A 14,854-nucleotide genomic window follows, 5' to 3' on the forward strand; every position below is an offset into this window, starting at 1 on the left:
ACACACACACACACACACACACACACACACACACACACACACACACAAAGCCAGGTGTGGTGGTGCGTGCCTGTAATCCCAGCTACTTGGAAGGCTGAAGTGGGAGGATCTCCTGAGCCTGGGAGGCTAAGGCTGCAGTGAGCCGAGATTGGACCACTGCACTCCAGCCTGGGTGACAGAGTAAGACCTTTTCTTTCAAAAAAAAAAAGTGGACTCTATTAACTAATTGTGACAAAGACAATGACAGTATTTAAAGCAGATCAATGTAAAGTACTCTCAAAACTAATACTATTTGTGTGGGTTTCCAGAACATGGGTGAAGCATAGCCCTAAAGGGTACCAAAATCCAGTATCCATGGGCGGGGGACTAGTTATTTAATAATCTAAAGGTAAAAGTGTTTATTTTAGAGCATGGAAAAAATGAGACCAAATCCAGGGTATATGGTGGTCTGCAAAACTTAAAAAAAAAAAAAAATCCAGTAGAAAAGAAAGCTTCCAGGGATGCAGGGCTTCCTAAAATCCCCTTGTCTGGATCCAGCCACCTATGTAGAAAAACACCAATGGATAACATCTTACCAGTAACATTTGCATGAGTGTACAACATTGCTTACAATCAATAATATTTGCATTAGGATACTGTATTGGTTATTGTATCAACTGCCCCTTTCAATTTTAGGGTTATGTCTCTCCTAGAAAACTATAAATATGCTTATTAAAATGTATCTGTCTCAGATACCTATTCTAGGCTACTGAGGCAAATGCAGGGACAATCTAAATTACAAAGCTGCTAAGTCTGGCTTCCTAAAAGCTTCAAAGTTCCCTTTGGATTCAGACCCCCAACTTCCATCTCCCCAAATCCTCTCTGGCTCTTGAGTTAAATAATGTAAATTATCTGGCCCCAAAGACTTTTCTGTAAGACCTCCCTCTGCTGCCCTGGTAATTATCTCTTAATGTGTGCATAGTTTCAGGCCTTCCAAATCCTACGTCTTTCCCTTTCCTGGAGCTCTGTATTCTGCACTGTTTATAGAATGCTCACTAGTTAGGAGGGCCAACTATGTGCTAAGCAGTACACGAGCTGGCTAAGAATAAAAGAAAAGAGTGTAGACCATGTGCACAGAGTTCACAGTTTAGTAACAGAGACAGTAAAATAATCATTAAAAAAAATGGTAACCAAAGAAATATATGCATGAGATATTATAAGAATACCAAGGGAGGGCACATAATTCAGCTTGGGAAAAGGGAACTAGAAAGAAAATATCCAGCAGTAGCACATGAACTGATTGTAAATTAATGTGTATCAGCTGGATAAGCAGGAGAAAGAGGGCTTTCCAGGCAAAGTGCGTAGCATTTATAAAAGCATGGAGACATAAAGCAATGTGGTATGAGCAAGTAGTGCAATGATGCTGTTTGGTTTAAATTGTAAGGGAGGATGCAGAAAAGGCAGGTGGGGAATCACACTGTATGTGGCTGGCAGGTACTCCCTATGCTATGCTCAAAAACACAACTAATTAGCCTTTGACAACAGAAATCATTGAAGCGTTTTAGGTAAGGCAAGGACTTGTTAGGGCACTCTGACAATTTTGCGGAATGTGGATTTGAGGGATTTGAAGAGGCTGTGACATAAATTCAGGGCAAAGATAACTAACGAGAGCCAAGAGTAGAGGGCAGAGCAGCTCTAGAGATGGAAAGGGGCATATTAAAGACATAATATGGAGAGAAAATCTGCAGGACCTGTGAATGTTCTACAACACAACTACGGCCTCTTTTACTAGGACTTGGAGTTCTGATGTTCTAGATTTTTAATTAAGGACAGCATAGCAAAGAATTATGCTTAAAGGCACTGTATCTGAGCTGTCTGGGTTCAAATCACAGCTTTGGTTTTCGCTGAGTTAACTCTGGGCAAGTTATTTAACCTCCTTGAGTCTGTGTCCCCATTTGTAAAAATGAGGATTAATAATAAGAGCTCCTGCCTAGGGCTGTGAGGATTCGAGCACGCACCACAAGTAATAGGCACAGCATACTGCCTGGCCTAGAGTAAGTGCCCAATATTGGTAGCTGTTTAGTTTTAATTATTATTAACCATATGCTTTGGAAAATATATGAGCATATGGCTGTTTTGACATCTTTCTATGAAATTTGAGAAATCTAATCAGTATTCTTGCCTAGAAGTAAGGTCACCGTACCTCTCTGCATGGAGGGAGGCTGACAAGCATAAATATGAAGCAAATGTTAGTAATCAGATATGATCAGTTTAAAGGATATTTATTTATACACTGTTCCAGACAGGATTTAAAGTGACTTACAAAGATTCATAAAACATCAAAAAATAGCATAAATTTTAAAAATAGTATCAAAAAGAAGAAAAATAGGGGTGGAGACAAAGTGGTGGAGTCAGTATCAAGACTCCAAAACCAAAGGGCAACTGAGGCTTCCTAGGAGTCAGCTGGGGTCTAGACACCCCAACTGTCCATCCATGGAGCACATCTATAGGGCCTACCATCACTGAGTCCATTCTCAAAAGTTGTATGGGTGCAAAGCTGGATTTTTCCCCTAACAATGAGAAATTTACAACTAGCTCTTAATTTTACAAGATTCTGATTTTGCACTAAGGTTTTGGCTCCCTACAGTCCTTTTCAAAATAGATTCAACAAAAGTCGAGTTTGCATGTGCTGAGGCATTTTGTTGGTTTCACTCCTTTTTTTTTTTTTTCTTTTTTAAGATGGAGTCTCACTCTGTTGCCCAGGCTGGAGTGTAGTGGGGCATGATTTCAGCTCACCATAACCTCCACCTCCTGGGTTCAAGCGATTCTCCTGCCTCAGCCTCCCCAGTAGCTGGGATTACAGGCACGTGCCAGTATGCCCGGCTAATTTTTGTATTTTTAATAGAGATGAGGTTTCACCATGTTGGCCAGGCTGGTCTTGACCTCCCGACCTTGTAATCTGCCTGCCTCAGCCTCCCAAAGTGCTGGGATAACAGGTGTGAGCCACCGCGCCTGGCCAGTTTTCGCTCCTTTTAAGATACCTACCAACTGACAAAGATAAAGAAGATGATGACAATGATAGCTAACACTTCTATAATGTTTATTATGTACCAGGCACTTTTCTAAGCACTTTATTTAGTCCTCACAATCACACTATGAGGTAGGTACCATATTATTGTGTTCTACAAATGAGGAAAGTGAGGCACAGATTGAGCAAATAACTAGCTCAAGGTCACATGCCCTGTAAGGGACAGTCTGGTTTTTGGACCCAAGCAGTCTGGTTCCAGAGTCCAAGCTCTTAACTGCTACATTATATTACACTGTCTCTTCATATTCTGGCAATATTGCTCTATATGGCGATTTTTGGAAAAGGGGACATCAACCTCAGGAACTTAAGGTGGGGTTTCTAAAAGTCTTCAGCTAATAACAAACACAATGCTTGAGAGGCCCTTTGTCTTGCTTACTTTCCCAGTCCCCTAACCTTCTCCTGCAATATATGTAACAGGCTCAGAGCAACTCTAGCTCCAAGCAACATCATACACAAGAAAATAACTCATTCCCCTCATCCAGGGCATCCCTTCTAAAAGACAGCAGGCACATAATGGTGGGGCAGGGAGTGGGGGTAGACAGCAGGGTGGAAGAAGGCAGTGGTAGTAACTAAAATATCTCTTTTGTTAGCTCTTAGAATCATATGTGGGGACAATTTCCTCCAGATGGAATCCATATAGCTATCTTTCAATACCAACAAATTCTATTCATAAATGCTTTGAAGAAATTCCCACTTAAAATAATACATTCTACTCTAAAGCAAGTCCCAGAGGGAAGTCAGATATCTTAGTACTATATATTCATTTCTCCCTCAGAGTGGTTGTTTTGGATATGTGGAAATGTGGTCTTTCATGATTTCCCACTTTTTTCCCCTGCTCCTCAGCAACTCTAGAAGGTGCCTTAAACCCACCACCAATCCGAGAAGGCAGATCTCCATAAATGTGGTACATAGAGGTAAGTCTAAAATATTATAAAAACAAGACCATGTGTCCAAACACCCTACTTGGCAACAGGAAAAATATACATATTAAAACAAATCGCATTTAGCTACATTTGAAGCTTCCTCTAACATGAACCAGGCACAAGAGCCTCATAGATTGATGAGTGTAGGATGGCCAGTTTACCCTCTTCTCTGCCAAAGACCCCTTCCTTAACAGCCCATTTTTTAGAATTTTAAAAAATCTAAAATCCCCAACTAAACGAATGGACTGTTTTAAAATCTAGGTCATTTATATGTATAAAACATTTTAAGTCCAGTAAGAGCTGACACATTGTTATTTTTCAATAAGCCTCATCACCTCCCACGCAGGAGGTGATTATCTTTCCTTAGTCAACAAGCTTTGATAATGCATCACCCCCGCAGGGAAGACCCTCTTCTCCTGCAAGGATCACAGATGGTGGGGATTTCTAAACTGAACTCTAGCTGGCATCTGATTATTTCTTGCAGACCATGTCACCTAAAACTTAGCCACACAGTCCCTTAAATGTGAAATCATCATGGTTCATGACTAATCCAGCCCATGTTCACACATAACTGTGATTTCATGCATTTCATTTCTTTTTAATTTTAGGGATGCTGTGATCTGGCTATGGCCACAGAAACCTTAAAACAATAAAAAATAACCTGTAGTTGAATTTAAATTGTGGCAGGTAGTTTTAAACTGTTACTTATAAGATGCCAAATAAATGCACATTTCTTTCAAATAAAATATTAATAAATATATACATGAGCATATGTACATTAAAAGATAGGTATAAATTAGAGAATATAAAAATAAATGTGAAATATTAACTTATTACAAGCCCTTTTTCCCTCCTAAACTGCTTAACCATAATTACTTTACACATTACATCAAATCCCTAGAGCAAGATTAGTACATGCATTATCAACATCTGGTCTACAGCTAGAAGCAATATCTTAATGTTTTTTAAAAATAAAGTATAAAAAAATTACAACTATTGAAATGTTCAAATTAGATTTACATATATTTGTTTATTTTCAATATTGACACAGTAAATAAAAGTATCTTAAAAAGTTATAAGGGGAAAAGAGGTATGAGTTTTCATAATTCAGTTAGTACAACTTGAGATAAGGCAAGATACTCAAAATGTCTAGATGGACCTTCTTAGCCCCATACATGTAAGTATTTGATCCTGGTATTATTATTAGTTACAAATAGAGCTAAACATACAGGAATCAGCACATCAGTGAGGATGTTCTTTTAGTTTATAAAAATAAATAATGTCCTCCACTAGATTGTAAGCTGTATGAGAGAAGGAACTTTGTTTTGTTCATCTCTGAACCTTTGGTGCCTAGAGCACAGCCTGGCTCATAATATGCACAAAATAAATATTTGTTGAATAAATGAGCTGGCATCAAGAATACCATATATCATATTCAGTCACACCCAAGAGTTTATCATCCAGGACTTCTCCACCTTTGATATCATTGATTCAACACCCCCTCTCTGACTACAACCTGTTGTGCTTCTAGCCTATTAAGTCAATGAGTCCCCTCACTAGCCCCATTCCTATTCTCAGATTTCTTGAGGTGGTGGACAGTCTGCCATAGACCCTTCTGCTTTCACCTTGTCAGCTCCTTCCCATCCTTACTTCCTTTCCTAAACAATTTAAATTCTATTGGTTTTTTCTGTTTTATATTTATTTTATTTTTCTGAGACATTTTCTCTCTCTGTCACCCAGGCTGGAGTGCAGTGGTGTGATCTCAGCTCACTGTAACCTCTGCCCACTGGGTTCAAGCGATTCTCCTGCCTCAGCCTCCCAAGTAGTTGGGATTACAGGTGTGGGCCACCTCGCCCAGTTAATTTTTGTGTTTTTAGTAGAGATGGGGTTTCATTATGTTGGCCAGGCTGGGTTTGAACTCCTGACCTCGGGTGATCCACCTGCCTCAGCCTCCCAAAGTGCTGGGATTACAGGTGTGAGCCACTGCACCTAGCCAATTCTATTGTTTCACCTGAACTCTTGTCAATAACCTCAATAATGCATATTACTGCAAATACCTGATTTAAAAAAAAAAAAAAACATAGCTCTTCTAAGCCCAATTGTTATACTTTATGCCTGCACAAGGACTCCTGAGGTCTACTGGAGAAAAAAAAATCACACTGTGGTAGATTATTATCCATATGAATGCATATGGTCACTAAGCTCACCTTAACACTGCCTGGCACTGCAACTATGCTTCTCTAGGCTGCTCTGCTGTTCTCCACAATAACTATTTCAAAACTTCTTCAAACACTGTAAATATCTAACTCAAACTTTATCCTACCTCAACCCCTGTCCCATCTCAAGCCCTGCTCTAAGAGGTTGGCCTTAACTATTATATCATAGAGAAATGGAAGGGCAATCAGACAAGTTCCTGCTACCAAATCTATGAACCTACTTTCATCTATGCCTATTGAGGATAATCCTCTACCTCATTCTGGATCCCTTTCCACCTAGTGTAAGGACTTTGTCCTCCAAGGACTTTGCTCTATTAATTATTCCCTCCTTCCCACCAGCCTTTAAAGAAACTTAAGCCCCTCCTAAATAAATAAATAAATAAATTACAGGTCCTTGGATCTCAACTCCTTCTTTGCTACTACCTTTTCTCTGCTCTCCAAAGCCAGACAGATTTCTCTAAGGAATTGTACATATTCACTGCCTCCACTTCCTCATCTCCCCAACCATTTCTCAGCCCACCATAGTTTAGCTTTCTGCCTCACAGTTCTCTGAAATTGCTCTAAGGACACCAAGAACTTCCTAAATCCAACAGACAGTTCTTGGTCTTCCTAGATTTCTCTGGATCTTTAGTACCACCGACCATATTTTTAACAGAGCCATTCCATTTTGGGAAACTTATTCTACTGATATTCGAGTAAATTCACAAATATATATTGTGAGGATGCTCAATATTTGAAACAGCAAAAAAAAAATAGAGAACATAAACATTCATCAATAGGAAACTGACTAGTTATGGTACACACATATTAAGGAATACTGTGACTTTGTGAAAAAGAAGGGGGTGCTGTAGTTCTATATATACTGACACTGAAAGCATATTAAGTTTAAAAAATGCAAATTAGATATATTATGATTCCATTTTTATTTTTTTACATTGTAGACAGATTAGATCATGGATGAATGGAAAAATATCTGGAAAGAAATACAATCTTAACATTGTTACCTCTGGAGAGTGGGAGAAACAGGAACAGAAGATTTGTATGTTATCTTTTATTGGGATAAGTGAGAAAAATGTAGTCCCATCCCTAAGCACAGCAACACTTCTAAACTAGGTAAGAAAAAAATTTCATAGGAGATCAAAAGGGAATGGCTGTAGAGACTAGGGGAAAATATTTTAAGTTCGCCAGGATTAAGAGAGGAAGGAGAGAAGTGTAGCTAATGGTTTCAAACACAGAACGAGAGATCTATTAAAAACAAGAAGAGGTAAATATCCGATAGAGAGTGTGAACAGATAATTCTTAAAGGGGAAAAATCAGATGGCAAATAGATATCAAAAAGAAAAAGTTTCACTCCTACTGGCAATAAAGATTTCTTATGTTTGCTTATTGATTCAGCAAAATTTTAGAAAGACTATTTTCAGTTTTTAAAAAGGATCTAAGAGATACTCTCATATTTCGTTGGCAAATGTAAATTGGTAAGACCTGTTAAAAAGCAACGTGACAATTTGATTTCTAAAAAACTGAACTTCACAGAACTTATCACAATTGTAATTAAGTAATTTTGTGAGACAATATTTAACACATGCTTCCCCTGCTGAAATCAGTTCCAGGAGGAAAAAAGGCCATCATCTACCTTCTTCTCAGCTGTATCTCATGCATCTAGCTGGATAGATGGATGGATGGATAGATGGGCGGATGGATGGATAAATCCATCGTAGGATCCTGGCTGTAGGCTTGCAGTTGGTGCAATGTAAATCCTCAGTAAATCAACACAGAGCATGGACACACATTGTTAGGCCCTCAGTAAATCAAATCATGCTTTCTGATAAGTTTCAAGACACTGATACTAAAGGTATGCTGATGCTTGAATTGACAGAGCTACAAACAAGAAGCAGTGTAGATGCCACTGAAATTTTCCATCTCTTAAAACTTACTCAAGTTCAAGTTAGGTTTAGATAGCCACAGATATGAATATGAAAGCCACAGTAGTCCATCATTTCAACTATTCTTCTGCTGGGGCCATCCAATCTCTGGCCCTCTCCCTATTTCTGTCACAGTCACCTGGAAAAATCCCCCATACTAGATTGTCCACATTCTGTTTCTATGCCTGGTCTGATGAGTACTTCCAGAGAGAATGGATACAGGGCTCTGTGACTTGAAGCAGAGACAAATTCAAGTTACCCAAGCCATTTTTAAATTTTTTTCCAGTTTTATGGAAGTATACTTGACAAAAACTGTACATATTTATGGTACACAGCATATTTTGAAATACATATAGATAACCTGGATAATATGCCCCTAAAGAACTCCTCTTTTCATCTCTCAAATGCTATTCCAACCCTTCACCATTCTTCTCCTCTTCAGTCTCTGGTCAACCTTTTACTCTCTTGATGGCAGCGGCGGGGAGCTCTCTCAAAATCCTGTACCTCCACAGCTCCTTCTTTCTTCATAGTTTTCACTAAGAGGATCAGTGAATCTTCTTGTCTCAATGGAAGAGCCACCACTCTTTCTCTAAGGCTAGTCTTTTCCCTCCTGTCACTCTGGCACTCCCACCTTCTGACTTTCTCAGGGACCTTGCATCATCAAGCTGTATGCCACCTGCACATAAGTGAGTTCGTCTATCTCTTACATTTAAGGTAAAACAAAATTAAATAAAACAGCCTCTGTTGTCCCCCGAGCCTTACTGTCTACTTACTGTCTATAAGGAACACTCTCTCCTTCCCATCATAGCCAAGCTTCTTCTATGTATTATACTACATTTTTTAAAATAATATAAATTTATGAGGTACACATGTAATTCTGTTACACACGCAGTGGTTAAGTCAGAGACTTTAGGGTATCTATCACCTGAATAATATACATTGTACCCATTAAGAAATTTCTCATCATCTACCCTTCTCCCACCCCTCACCCTTCTGAGTCTCCACTGTCTATCATCCCACTCCCCATGTCCATGTGTATATACCATATATTTCATCAGTCCTTCTCAGTCCTCACTGCCCAACCCTGTACAGTCTGGCTTCACTCCTCCTGCTGCACTGATGTTGTCACTGGCCTCCTAATTGCCAAATCTAATGAGCATGTTTTTAAAATGTTTTATAGTGGGCTTTATCTGATTACGAGAGGGGTACACATCATGAACAAAGTTATGACATATGGCAGACTAGAGAGAAAAAACTTGTACTATATAACAGGCAATAGGTAAATATACCGAATAAATATAGTGTTCTTACAAACAAATCAAATATATAACCCAAAAGATAAATGCGCAAAGGATATAAAGGAGCAAGTCTCGGAAAAATACAAACAGTTAACACACATGAAAAGATGCTCAGCCGCACTAGCAATCAGAGAAATGCCAAGTTAAATCAGTTAGACACTATTTTTCACCTATCAGACTGGCAAAAATTAAAAGCATCATCCATCCTCAGCAAGGCCATGAGGAAAACCACTTGCAATGGTGAAAGGGTAAACCCTCTTGGATGTCACTCTGGTGATGCCTATTTAAATTGTTTCATGTATATATCCTTTGACCTAATAATTCTTCTACTAGAAAGCTATCCCACAAAAACACTTGTGTATATAGATCCTTGAGCATTATGAAAAGATGTTTGTGGTAGCCTTGTGGTGGTTTGGACTAGGGCGATAGAGGAGATGGAGATATATGGCAGAATACATGATACAGTCTGAAGATCAGGTCAGCAGGACTCCCTAATGAATTAAATTAGGTGGAGGGAAGTGAGAGAAAAAGAAGAATCAAGGATAATCTTAGGTTCTTGGTTTGAGCAACTGAATGGATGATGGTGACGTTTTACTAAGACAGGGAGTGCTGAGGGAAGAAGGTGGGAATACCAGGGCAATCAGGAGTGCTGTTTTGGCCCTGTTACATTTGAGAGGTCTGATAGACAAGGAGAGATGTCAAATAGGTCATTGGATATATGAGCCTGCAGCTTAGAAGAAAGGCCTGGGTCACAAACATAAATTTGGGAGTGATGAGTGTCTAGGTAGATGTTCTTTAAAGCCATGTGGCTGGATGAGAGCCTCTGTGAAGGTTTTGGATGGAGAAAAGTCCAGGGACTGAAACCTGGGTCACTGCGATATTCAAAGTCTTGGGAGACAAATTTAGTAGAAAAAGAAACTGGTCAGTTTTTTGTACAAATTTGAGTTTCAAAGAAGTTAGCATACATTAAATGATGAGAATCACATATTTACCACCTTATGAAGGGCCCAACTTTTTCCAAGTCTGTCTTCAAAGAGATTCTGGCCTCTTCCTTTCTGAACATTTCAAAACACTTTTAAACAGAATAGCACTTTTTTCATTTATGTTACATAGTGGTTTCTTCATACTGCACAATCGTCCTAGTAGAAAAGTACTTAAGTGCAACACAAATAGCACTCAGCTATGGCTTTTCCATGAAGTTCCATAATCCAATAACCACCTCACACCAAAAAGCCTATGGGTAACTTGAAACCGGAAGCCTAATTTGTGGCATCCGTTATTCTTTTGCGCTGTTTACTTCCCCATCGCACAGTACGTTTCTCCAGCCTCTTACTGAGCTTGCAAAAAGCCTGAAAGGCCTCAAGACATCTGACAGTCCACACCCCTTCCTCCCAGTGCAGCCCCCCTTCCTACCAACAAGAAGCACAACACTTTTATATTTCCACTTTTAAACTTTAGAGATTTCCATCCAGAGACCCATACTTTTAAAAAGTAAGAGAGAGGAAGTACTTCTAACTAGGTCAAAGTTGGCATCAGGAATGAAATGTCAAAGCAAAACTCAGCAGAAACAAAGCTGAGTTCTGGGCCTGGAGCAAACTTACACCTGTAGGGCGACAAACTGGGTAGGCTTTCAGGTCCAGCAGTGCCTAATTCCAAGAGTGCCAAATTCATAGAATGGTAATGTCATTCATTCGTTAACAAATATTAGTATGCACCTATGATGTACCAAGGACTGTTCTGGATCCCAGAGTCTACCAGTGAATACAACAGACAGTAATCCCTACCCACAGGGTGTTTATGCTATGGTGGGTGAGGGAGTAGGAGGACAGACAATAAGCAAGAAAGATATAATAAGGTAGGGGAAGGGCATATGGAATGTTCAGGGAAGGGACTACGCATTGAAATAGGGCAGTCAGGGCAAACTCCTTAGCTGTGGCATTTCAAGTGCCTCAGAAAGGTGTCTTCTGTACCTCAACCCCACCATCACCAGACCTCAGCCCCTTGAAGGCATGGCATGGTATGTCCAGTTACTAGCACAAATATTTGCCAGTATCTTATGTTTAAGACAAAGGGAGCTCCAAGATCCAGACCTTGCCCTTAGAGAAGTTACAACCTTCCAGGTAGAAAAACAACTAAAAGCAGTGTTAAGGGCTTTACTGAGGTGTAAACAAAGTGCTTTAGGACACAGAATAACTGGCAATTCTGCTTGGGGGAAGAAGTATGTGTTCAGTAAGGCCGTTCCAAAGGAGGTGACTTTAGAACTCAATCTTGAGGGATGGATAGGAATTAATGTTCGAGGAGACAGTGTGGGGGAAGAAAGTTAGCTTTTGAGGAAGAAAAAATAAGAACAGTTTCAGCAAAGTCCAAGAGATGGGAATAGGGAGGACATTTTCTTCCTATCCCTGCCTATGGTACTCCATCCAATGACAAAACTAGCACACGATCACCCTCAGGCTTTCTGGTATGGCTGACAGGAAATCTGTATCACCGCTCTCTCATTTCTCCCCTAGCCAGTAGGAGAGGAAGAAGTTGAGTCAGGCACACATCCCTAGAATCCAGGGTTACACTTTCCTAACTTCAGGACAATTACCACAAAGCTGAGAACCCAGGAGATTTCATTCATCCAGGTACACTCACATGTGTACTTATAGTGGTAATATGGCAACTGGTCCATGTTGGAAATGAAATGGGTAAGACATCAGTGAGGTAAGTGGTCCATAGTCTCTGCAGTGCATCTAGGGTGGAATCAAGGAGCAAAACATATACTTGGGCTTCGAAGGAAAATTTTTAATCACTTAGTCTTCATCCATGAGCTATTCAGTGTTCCCAACATCCAAGACACTAGAGGTGATGTGACAGGATAGGAACACAAGCTCTGCCTCCATTTGAGATTTTGGGGCAAGGCACTTAACCTCTGAGTCTCTTTTTCATCATAATCTGGTTATAACAGTAGCACCGACTGTATAGATTTATTGTGAGGATTCCATAATTATGTAATGAAATTAATACCGTGTCTGGCTCAATTGCTAACAACCATTACTAGCAGCAGCCTTTAAGGGGAAAAGCTCAGAGAGTCAGAATGCTACATGCACTCACAGATCAGTTACCCCAGAAAAAGCCTCCAAGCTCCATTTCACTGCTCTGACCAAGAGTGAGACACCTGAAATTGTGTTACCAGAAATGTTCATCCCTTGCCCAAAAAGAGCCTCACAAGCCAAGTTGGTGGTACTTTTCTACTATGGTTTCCAGCAGGTGCTAAAAACCAAACCACCAAAAAAATCAGAAAACTTCATCAAGGCCACAATTCTGCATTAAACATTGTTCCCACAGCGACAAAAGTCTTAAGTCATTAGTACCTCAATATTAATAGATTTATGAAAGGTGACGAGCTTAAAGAGGAGAAAAGAAACCAGTTAAATATAGGAAGTCCAGGATGTACAGAAGACTAATTTTTGCCAGAAATATAGAAAGTCTAAGGTCAACCCTCCCAAGAACAGTATTCTGGAAGGCTAGGTCCTCTAGTCCTAAAGAAGCAGGGAACCGGGAGAAGAAAAGCTTGGTTACTTAGAAACTCACCACTTTTCAAGCCACTAGATTTCTAACCAAATGATTTCACCACCAAAAATCCTATCTCATTCAACGTTAAGGGTTGGAGGAACACCTTTTTCTGCCCCATTACAAACCATTACAGCAGACAGAAGCATTCTGCGCCCCTTCTGAGATCTCAGGGACCCTACTCCAGGACCAGATCTCCCACACCCTGCTTGAAGAGCAGTAAGATAAAGCAGCTCCAGAGCACACAGCCCGGTCTCCAGCCCCAAGCGAAGACGGAGCCCACTGAGGCAGGACTCCAGCCAAACAGCCTCCAGCCCTTACCTGTGGCTGACTGGCTGATGCCGATGCCGCAGAAGCCGACGCAGCGACGTCGGAAGTCCGAAGAGAGTGCGAGTTAGCGATCCTGCTGGATGGCCAAGCGCTGCGAGAGGAACCCACAAAAAGGTGACAGGACGCCTTGTAGAACGCAGTTCCCGCTAGAAACTCAACCCCGCCCCCGACCCCCAGGGCCCGCTCTCGAGAGGGACACCAGCTCTGGCTGGCGGGAAAAGCCCGGGCAATCAGCTCGAGGGGAGCTGGAGAGGAGAGGGGAGGCGACTTCCAGAGGGGCACAGCCCGCTTTCGTGTCAGGTGGGTCAGGGAAGGGGCCAGAAGAGGCTCTGGAAAAAGAAAAGTGGCCAGGAGGGACCGCCCAACCAGACGGGAGTCCAAACCTGGGGGGTGCGGTCCGGAGAGGCAGACGGGGAGAGGGAAGACGTGGTCAGCTAGGGAGAAGGAAAAACTGGGGGAGCAGAGAGCGGGTAGAGAATACGCAAGACCCCGAGATGGGGGTGGGGGCGCTTCAGCAGCTAAAAGGAGCTGGGAGCCCAGAAGGAGCCCCGGACCGAGGGCGAGGGGTAGCCGCTGGCTGCGGACCTACCTGTCACCTGCAACAGGTGCCTCCAGAGAGCGAGAATTCCCAGTGCCGAAATTCAGGGAGGGTCTCCGGCTCCGGGAAGACTGCAACCCAGCTCTGGCGGCCGGCCCTTCTCACCCTCCCGGGAGGCGGAAAAAGCTGCAACTTTCCCTGGAGCGGGGAGGAGCTGGACTCTTAAAGGGGCCGCACAGCGCCCCCGGGCTTCTTAGCAGGGGGCCGCTCAGCTCGAAGGGGAGCTCTGAGACCCAAAGCCTTGAGACACTGGAGGAATGTCCTCCCAGGTTAGGAATGGGAGCCTGAGGACTGAGGATAGGGGTCTAACACTAGACATGCCTCCCCACCCCCTTACTTCCATCTGTTGGTCACTCTCTTAGATGGTGAAATCACCTGCCTCTTTCCTTCAGCTGAGCCAAAAGTTGTCAAATTGTCTCGCACTTCTAAGAAGATAAAGAGTATGAACTATCTAATTTGAGTAAATAAGATATAATACTACTCTGATCCTTTGACTTACGGCATTTTATGGCCGTAATAAATGTCTGTCTAAATGTCTGTCTAAAATAGAAACGTTTTGGGCAAAGGACTAAATTCACACGTACACAGTCAAGGACACAACTGGTTAAGATATTCAACTCACTAGTAATCAAAGAAAAGCAAATTAGAACAATAATGGCATTACTTGGCAAAGAGTTTTTTTTTTTTTTTAAATAATACTTAATGATGACAAAGTGGCCACCAAACAAGCTCTCATAATTGCCGATAGGATCATATGTTGGTGTTAAAAACCCTTTTAGAAAGCATGTGAGCAATATATATCAATAGATTTTTAAATGTTTATATCTACCCAGTAATTGCAGATTCCTCTCCCTCCCTCTCCCATTCTCTCCCCTTCATTTCACATCAGCAATTAAACATGCTGAAGTCTCTACTATCTTAAAAAAAAATCCTTTCTACACAGGA

The 14,854-nt window shown here is 41.3% G+C and overlaps 1 protein-coding gene across 3 annotated transcripts in view; it reads right to left on the reverse strand.

Moving 5' to 3' along the window:
• SYTL4 (synaptotagmin like 4) overlaps positions 1 to 14,045 on the reverse strand; it is a 57,148-nt gene extending 43,103 nt beyond the window's left edge. For 2 of the 3 annotated variants that reach the window (XM_032257769.1, XM_032257771.1), the window contains exon 1: positions 13,901 to 14,045. The gene's annotated coding sequence lies outside the window, so the exon portion shown is untranslated. Of the gene's footprint in view, positions 1 to 13,302; positions 13,403 to 13,900 lie in introns of all 3 variants that reach the window. The other variant, XM_032257770.1, reaches the window with a different exon arrangement.
• Positions 14,046 to 14,854: the final 809 nt, after the last annotated feature.

This window comes from Sapajus apella, unplaced genomic scaffold, assembly GCF_009761245.1.
Source record: "Sapajus apella isolate SASKATOON/1434 unplaced genomic scaffold, GSC_monkey_1.0 scaffold98, whole genome shotgun sequence".
Classification (NCBI taxonomy): domain Eukaryota; kingdom Metazoa; phylum Chordata; class Mammalia; order Primates; family Cebidae; genus Sapajus; species Sapajus apella.